Here is a 7,843-nt window from a genome sequence, read left to right on the forward strand (position 1 = left end):
GTGATCAATTTACCCCTGGATTACGGTACGTTTTGAGCCTTTTTTTTCTATCTTTATTAACGAGATTTTTTTCCCCTGCGCTAGATCATCTTGGGATCAAGGGCTGTACTTCCCCTTTGAAGGAAGCCGTCAATATAATTTTTCAGTTATAAGTGATTATGTCGTGGATGGGATTCGATCCCAGGTCCTCGGGGTGAGAGGCGTGTGTTCTAAACACTACACCAGGTCCGTTCCATAAAATAATTAATTATTTCTACAGTCGCCTCTCCACATCTCGATATCGAAGGGACCATCGAGATAGGGAGAGATCGAAACAAAGAACAAATTTTTGATGAATACTAGATTGAAAAACACTCCGTTGCCAAGAAAGTAATACACAAACATACGTCATTTTGGGCTCGTAATTTGTTTTGAATCCCAAAACGTTGGTCTAGTAACCTTCGATATAGGTCATATCGACATACGTAGAGAAAATTGAGAATGAAAATTCAACAGAAACACATCGAGATATGGAGATATCGAGATAAGGAGGATATCGAGATATGGAGAGTGAAAATGTATGCAGACTGAAGGGACTTATGAAATCATCGACATAGGGAGAGATATCGAGATGTAGAACATCGAGATGTGGAGAGTCGACTGTATTTATAAATTTATGATTTTATTAATTTGATTATATATTTTCAACATCCCTATTATTTTTTAATTTTGTTGATATGAAGTCACATCTGGTTACCTAATTTTTAAAAGAACTCAAAAAGGTTAAATTCCGAAAGCCGGGTGAAAGTTGATCACTGGGACGAATTTGATAAGGTTGCAGCATATAATATTTCCTTCCAAGGATTCTGAATGTTTCGTTGGCATCAAAGAAACTCCATGTTTTCTAGGTTACAGATAATGATTTTAAACTATTTTATTTTTATTTAAGTCTTTTCTGCATATTTCTATCATAGTTTATATGGTTTCATAGTTTAAGCAGGTGTAAGCAATATTTTTGGAAATTTCGATGCTAAATCAGTGGTACTGTGTGTTTGGAACATTTTTCAAAATTTCTTCATAGTAATTTCCATATAAACCTACATTGTCTTTGGGCCACCTTTAAATCACCACCTAGAAAGCTGAAAATTGCACAGAACACTATTTTCATGTCAAGGATGATAAGGAACATATGGGAGATTGGATTCTCAAACATTTTTAAATTTTGAACCGCCCTAATATACATACCTGCCATACGATATACGAATGCGAAAATGGCAACTTTGATACTTTTTCAGTCAACTTTTAAGAATAATAAGAAAAAAATGAAAAGAAAACTAAGGAAATTAGAACGAAATTGAAATTTCTCGATTTCGGTTTCGCCCGGCTAGCTCAGTTGGTAGAGCATGAGACTCTTAATCTCAGGGTTGTGAGTTCGGGCCCCACGTTGGGCGCCAATTGTTACTTTACTGTTACTAATTCATTTAATTCATTTGGTATTTAAATTTTAATAATAAGAAGAAAACTAAGAAAACTAGACTAAGAAATTGACACTAAGAAAAAATTTTAAAAAACTTCAACCATTTACACTTAAGCCCTCTCAGGGTCTATCCGGGAGAATCGTATAGGGGCAGACTCACAACCCACACTTGCTTCGCGAGTTTAAATTTAACACAGTTTAAGAAGGACGAAAGGGAGTTGCGCTCGAAATGATTATGCTGAATCACTAATGAAAATTCAAATTTACTTATAATTTATTCATTAACGATTAGGATTTAGGGCATTATGGAGGGAATGCACTATAAAACTTCACCTGCAATCAATCGTTTGTGCTGGGATTTACGGCCCGATCGGTGAGCGGCGAGTGACCCGATTTCCTTGTCGACAGCTTCACCAAATTGACCGACCGGGCACTATCACTCCCGATTTTGAGCTGCGGTGGGGTGCTGATGCCTTCCACTCGAGATTCACTTAGGATTTGTAACTAAGAGTTTTGAAAGTTTAAAATATCGGACGATTTGAACTGTCGGAAATTTGTTACCGAAAAACTTTAAATGTATGTTTTTTAATGAAAACCAGAAATCGATTGATTTTCTGTTATTTAACTAAATATATTGCAAATGGACAGGTGTTCATCAATTTCTAAAGAGCGACGAAAGGCGCTTAAGCTAAGGCTCTTGAGTCAGGGAGAAAAATCTGTGTCCCATCTCAGGAGAAGCAACTCATGGAGTGCGCAATAACATTCTTAGCAAAGCCACTACCAACTATTTTATCCATCCCCCTGAAATGAAACGGCTGGTACGGTTGTCCCCGTTTCATCCATTAAATTAATTTTAATATTTTTGACACATCATCGATATACTTCAAATATTAATGCTGACAAGAAATACTGAAAGAAATTCCGATATTTCCAGAATGCTTTTCAATATTGGCTGTGCAATAGGGCGGTTCAAAATTTAAAAATGTTTGAGAAACCAATCTCCCATATGTTTCTTACCATTCTTACCATAAAAATAGTGTTTTGTGAAATTTTCAGCTTTATAGGTGGTGATTTAAAGGTGGCCCAAAGACAATGTAGGTTTATATGGAAATAAGTAAGGAGAAATTTTGAGAAATGTTCCAAACACGCTAGTGGTGTAATGTAAGTACAAATGTATTATCCCATAGTAAAAACTTATTCTTAATCCATAATAAATAAATTTTCTGAAGAGAGAAATTCAATCCGACGGATAGCAGAAGAGATATTCATGAGTTTGTTTGCTATTATTTAGCTGAATATGGGATTATAACCCTACAAATATGTACAAATATCCCAAACAAAATTAGCTTAAAAGAGCTTTGTTTCTTCAGCAACATCCTTCATTAAGGTTTGAAGAATGAGTTTTCAATATGGGATAATAAGTTTCTACTTACATTACAGTACTAGCGTGTTTGGAACATTTCTTATAATTTCTCCATAGTAATTTCCATATAAACCTACATTCCATATAAACTATCACATCCTAGAAAGCTGAAAATTTGACAGAATACTATTTTTATGGTAGAGATTTAAAGGAGCATATGGGAGATTGGATTTTCAAATATTTTTAAAATTTGAATCGCCTTACTGTGCAAGCACTTAGGATAGAATAGAATAGAATAATGGGAGCAAAACCTGAAATACTGAAATTTAATTCTTATAATATTTCGCAATTTTTGCGTTAGCGAGTTAAAAACAGTTTTTTATATTTTTTGTAGTGAAAATTTTCAACTTTTAAATTTGTTCAACTCTCGATTAGAACTCAATTCATACTTATCCTGGGTTGAACATCAAAGAATTGAGTTTACCTACGTGAAAAGGGAAGTGACACTCTTGCCCCTGGTGGCACTCTTGTCCCATGTCCCCCTAACATTAGTTTACTTGGCAAGATGCATCACCTGTTTCAGTTTGGAGACTATTGTGGTCGATACAGGAACATGGTCACCGGATATCGGTTTCGGTAGGAATCATTAAGGGACATTCCCTAAATAACATGCACTGACACCTTTCGACGGCACAATTTTTTTTTATTTCCTACCCGAAAGGAAACAAAAACCATGTCTTCAATTATAAAGTGATTCTGAATATATCAGGACATTCGGTAACAGGTTCCGATAGGGCTTCAAATGACCCCTTTTGGGTCTTCTTGTGCAGTTGTCGTGTGACAACTAGAATAACATGATCTTTCGCACAGAACTAAATATAGAACTTCTCATATGCTCTTTTTTCTGTTTGGCCATATAGAATAGGGCATTCATCTCAACTTGGTGTTTTACAAGATCTTTCATATTAATGACCTTAAAGGAAATTCATCATTTATCGTATTTGTATGCAATAATCTCCAAAATAAAACAGTTTATACATTCTGCAAGCAGATATATATATTGTGTTTAAAATTAAAATAATTATGATTGAGGTTTCTTGAATTTTCATTTTTTCAAACACCCTAGGTGCACCAACCAATTTAGTCCAAAAACATAACACATTTGTAATTTTTCCGGAAAACTTCATCTAATTTGATCAAACGATTACGAAGTTACAGAATTTTGAAACTTCGATATCGGTACCCAGTACTGTAAAGGTTAACTGCAAATTAGTATAAAAAGTTCAGACAACTAAGCGTTTATTCTAGCATCATGGCCTCCATTGACTTCTATACACGATAAAGCAAAACCGCTCGAATTTGTGTTAAAAAGCGATCTGTCATATCATCTGTCTTTCAAAGAATGGAATCCTCTTTTGATAAATTTTATTCCTTTCGCACCATTTAGAGGTGCAAAAAAACTGTACTGTAAAGCAATGTAAATTTTTGCCTCTTATTATGCATTTTTGTTATCAAAAACAAAAACAAGTGAACAAAAGTTCCACCACATTAATTATAATATGAAAGGGAATTTACTTTTTCGTCAATTATTTGTACAGTCAATGAGGAGGTCCCAAAGTAAAAAATAATAATGTCAACACATATAAACAGACATCCTCTGTTCGGTAATCAACTGAAACACCGATTTTCTGTAATGGGTAATGTTTTGACAGCGATCCTAAACCAAAATTGCTGAACGTCGGTAATTTGCATTCGAGCTGAGCACCGTGTATTGATTTTTGTGGCGTGTTAATTTTTCTTCAACATTTTCATCGATGACAAAACCAGATCCTTGATTTTCAAAACGTTGTTTTTTTTTCGGGGTGGTAAGTAAGCTTAGTATATGGGAATAAAATTCATTAAACAAAAGTGTCAGTGTAAACTATCAATCATTTGCTAATTTGAACTAAACGATCAAGTTGTCCATGACGAGGAATTCAGACCGACTATTGGAATGTTCAGCGCCCACCGGCTGACGAACGAAACCGGCTTACGACTAATTGATTTCACCGCCTCCAAGAACATGGCTATTCGTAGCACCTACTTCCAGCACAGCCTTCCATACCGATACACCTGGAGATCACCACAGCAGACAAAATCACAAATCGACCACGTTCTGATTGGTGGACGGCACTTCTCCGACATTATCGACGTCAGGACCTATCGTGCTACCAACATCGACTCTGATCACTATCTGGTGATGGTTAAACTGCGCCCAAAACTCTCCGTCGTTTACAACGTGCGGTACCGACGGCTGCTCTGGTATGACCTAGAGCGGCTCTAACAACCGGATGTCGCTGCGGCATACGCGCAGCACCTCGAGGCTGAATTACCGGAAGATCGTGAGCTGGATGAAGCCCCTCTTGAGGACTGCTGGAGAACAGTGAAAGCAGCCATCAACAATGCAGCTGAGAGACACGTCGGGTACGTGGGACGGATTCTACGGAACGATTAGTTAGACGAGGAATGTAGGCGGATTCTGGAGGAGAAGAATGCAGCACGGGTGGTTATGCTGCAGCAAGGGAACCGAAAGAACGTGGAACGTTATAGACGCAAACGGCAACAGCAGACCAGCCTCTTTCGGGAGAAAAAACGCCGCCTGGAGGAGATGGAGTGCGAGGAGATGGAACAGCTGTGCCGGTCTCAAGAAACACGTAAGTTCTATCAGAAGCTCAACGCATCCCACAACGGCTTTGTGCCGCGAGCCGAAATGTGCAGGGATAAGGATGGGAGCATTTTGACGGACGAACGTCAGGTTATCGAAAGGTGGAAGCAGCACTTCGACGAACATCTGAATGGCGCTGAAAGCACAGCCCCAATTTCTAGGAAAGTTAAGGATGCCATTTACCAGCTTAAGAACAACAAAGTTGCTAGTAAGGATGGTATCGGAGCTGAACTCATAAAGATTGGCCCGGAGAGGGTGGCCAGGCTGATAGGCACAATCTGGGAAACAGAACAGCTACCGGAGGAGTGGAAGAAAAGGATAATTTGCCCCATCTACAACAAAGGCGACAAGTGAGATGGTGAGAACTTTCGAGCGATCACCATTCTAAATGCGGCCCACAAAGTATTATCCTAAATCATCTTCCGTCGTCTGTCATCTGTAGTAAACGAGTTCGTGGAAAATTATCAAGCCGGCTTAGTTGACGGCAAATCCTCGGTAAATGTCGTGAATACTAGATCCCAACGCATCATCTTTTTATCGATTTTAAAGTGATATACGATAGTATCGACCGCGGAAGCTCACGAGACTGATAAGAGCGACGATGGAAGGTGTGCAAAATTATGTGAAGGTTTCAGGCGAACACTCCAGTTCGTTTGGATCCCTCCGAGGACTACGACAAGGTGATAGACTCTCGTGCCAGTTGTTCAGTATTGCGCAAGAAGGTGTTTAACGGGATTAACAGCCGGGGTCCGATTTTTACGAGATCCAGTCAATTTGTTTGCTTCACGGATGATATGGACATTTGCCTCTAGAAATGTTGTCCCTAAACCCCTAAAACCCTAGCTACGCCACTGTAGGGAAGTGCATTCCAGCATCGTTGATCGTCGCGCATGAACAACTGTCAGCCCCTCGCTTCCCGGCGCCGAATGCATCCCGAACAATGGAGCACTCAATCAGGAGAATTCCCCCCTGAGGGTAGGACCCAGCGCATAATTCATTCCTCGCTCAATATCTATCTTCTGCTGATTATATCGAACGGCAAATTATTCATAGGATTTTTTTTCGATTTTTCACATCTCCTGTTATCAATATTTGTCGCCGTTGTTTTGCGCTCGCAGTGACGATTGCCCAAAGGGGGTGACACTTCACTTTCCGGAATCGGAAGCGAGACAAAACCATAGAACAAAAAATAACACCCACCAGCACCGCCAGTCAGTCAGTCAAAAAAGTAATTTATACATACATCACCGATATGGATTTGAGTGATGGCAGTTGGTGGCCTGTTGGTTTGTTGGGAAATATGCATCTATTTTGCATATAGTGAGGTGGGAGGGCGAACATTGCACAGAAGCGGTTGACGTGTGAATAGGACGAAATCCGTAGAGTGGGCGAGTGACGTATTTTGATATATATTACTTTAATCGAATTCAAATATTCCGAACTTTCGAGCAACAAACTGAGTCTGTTATTGTAAGGGTGTGGGATTCAGTTTCACCGAGGGATGAATGCAAAGAGTTCAAACATTTGGTGGCCAAACTCTTCCATGACTTCTAAGTAATCGAATGAAAACCGATATAGAAAAAACCTGAGTTTTGAAAATTTTGCATGATTTTTGTATATTTTTAATGAATTATTGGGTGTTATTGTTTATTTAATTTTAGAGATCAAATGCTTGAAGAATTCTTTTGCTCCCTCTCTGGTATGGTACGAATGAATTACATAGAATATCCAGTGTCAAGATATTCGAAGAAAATTCGAATGAAATTATTCATTATTTTAACAACAGATTGTTGGCACCCAAAATAAAACCAGAGCTCACTGATCTGCCAACATCATATCCTATAACATTATCCGTAACATTGCGAACATCTTGAAAGTCAAGGTTTCGATGTAATTATTGATATTAGTTTGAGATTATCATAAACCTACTAGTTTCGAACTTTTTTCAGTATGAGCTCAGTTACCAGAAAACCATACAATTCGATTTTCATTTCCCAGTTTTAGTAATCGGTTCGATACAATCACTTTCCCAATTTCGTATTTCTGAGAACCACTCCACTGTCTAGGTTTTCCGTCAATTTTCCTCGACTTTGGCTCCTGGTAAAACATCACCGCCAGCAAAAGCCAATGCTCAACTTATGGCATTCCAACCAAAGCTCTATTCTCGGTTGCAGTGTTTTTTTGTGGTATGCTTTCGCCTCATCCTATTTTCTGCCCATTCTACATCGACCACCTCTTTTCGAGGATGGATTTTCCACCCCCTTAGATTGCGACCCGTGAAGTGGAAGGTCGAAATCGGCTTTCTCCCTCTCTAGTCGAA

General features: G+C 38.6%; 1 non-coding gene across 1 annotated transcript; it reads left to right on the top strand.

The window, feature by feature from the left end:
• Positions 1-1,357: 1,357 nt before the first annotated feature.
• Trnak-cuu lies at positions 1,358-1,430 on the top strand. Its single transcript has one exon. It is a non-coding gene; the product is annotated as a tRNA-Lys (tRNA).
• The last annotated feature ends 6,413 nt before the right edge of the window (positions 1,431-7,843 follow it).

Source organism: Aedes aegypti, chromosome 3, assembly GCF_002204515.2.
Source record: "Aedes aegypti strain LVP_AGWG chromosome 3, AaegL5.0 Primary Assembly, whole genome shotgun sequence".
In the NCBI taxonomy this organism is placed as follows: domain Eukaryota; kingdom Metazoa; phylum Arthropoda; class Insecta; order Diptera; family Culicidae; genus Aedes; species Aedes aegypti.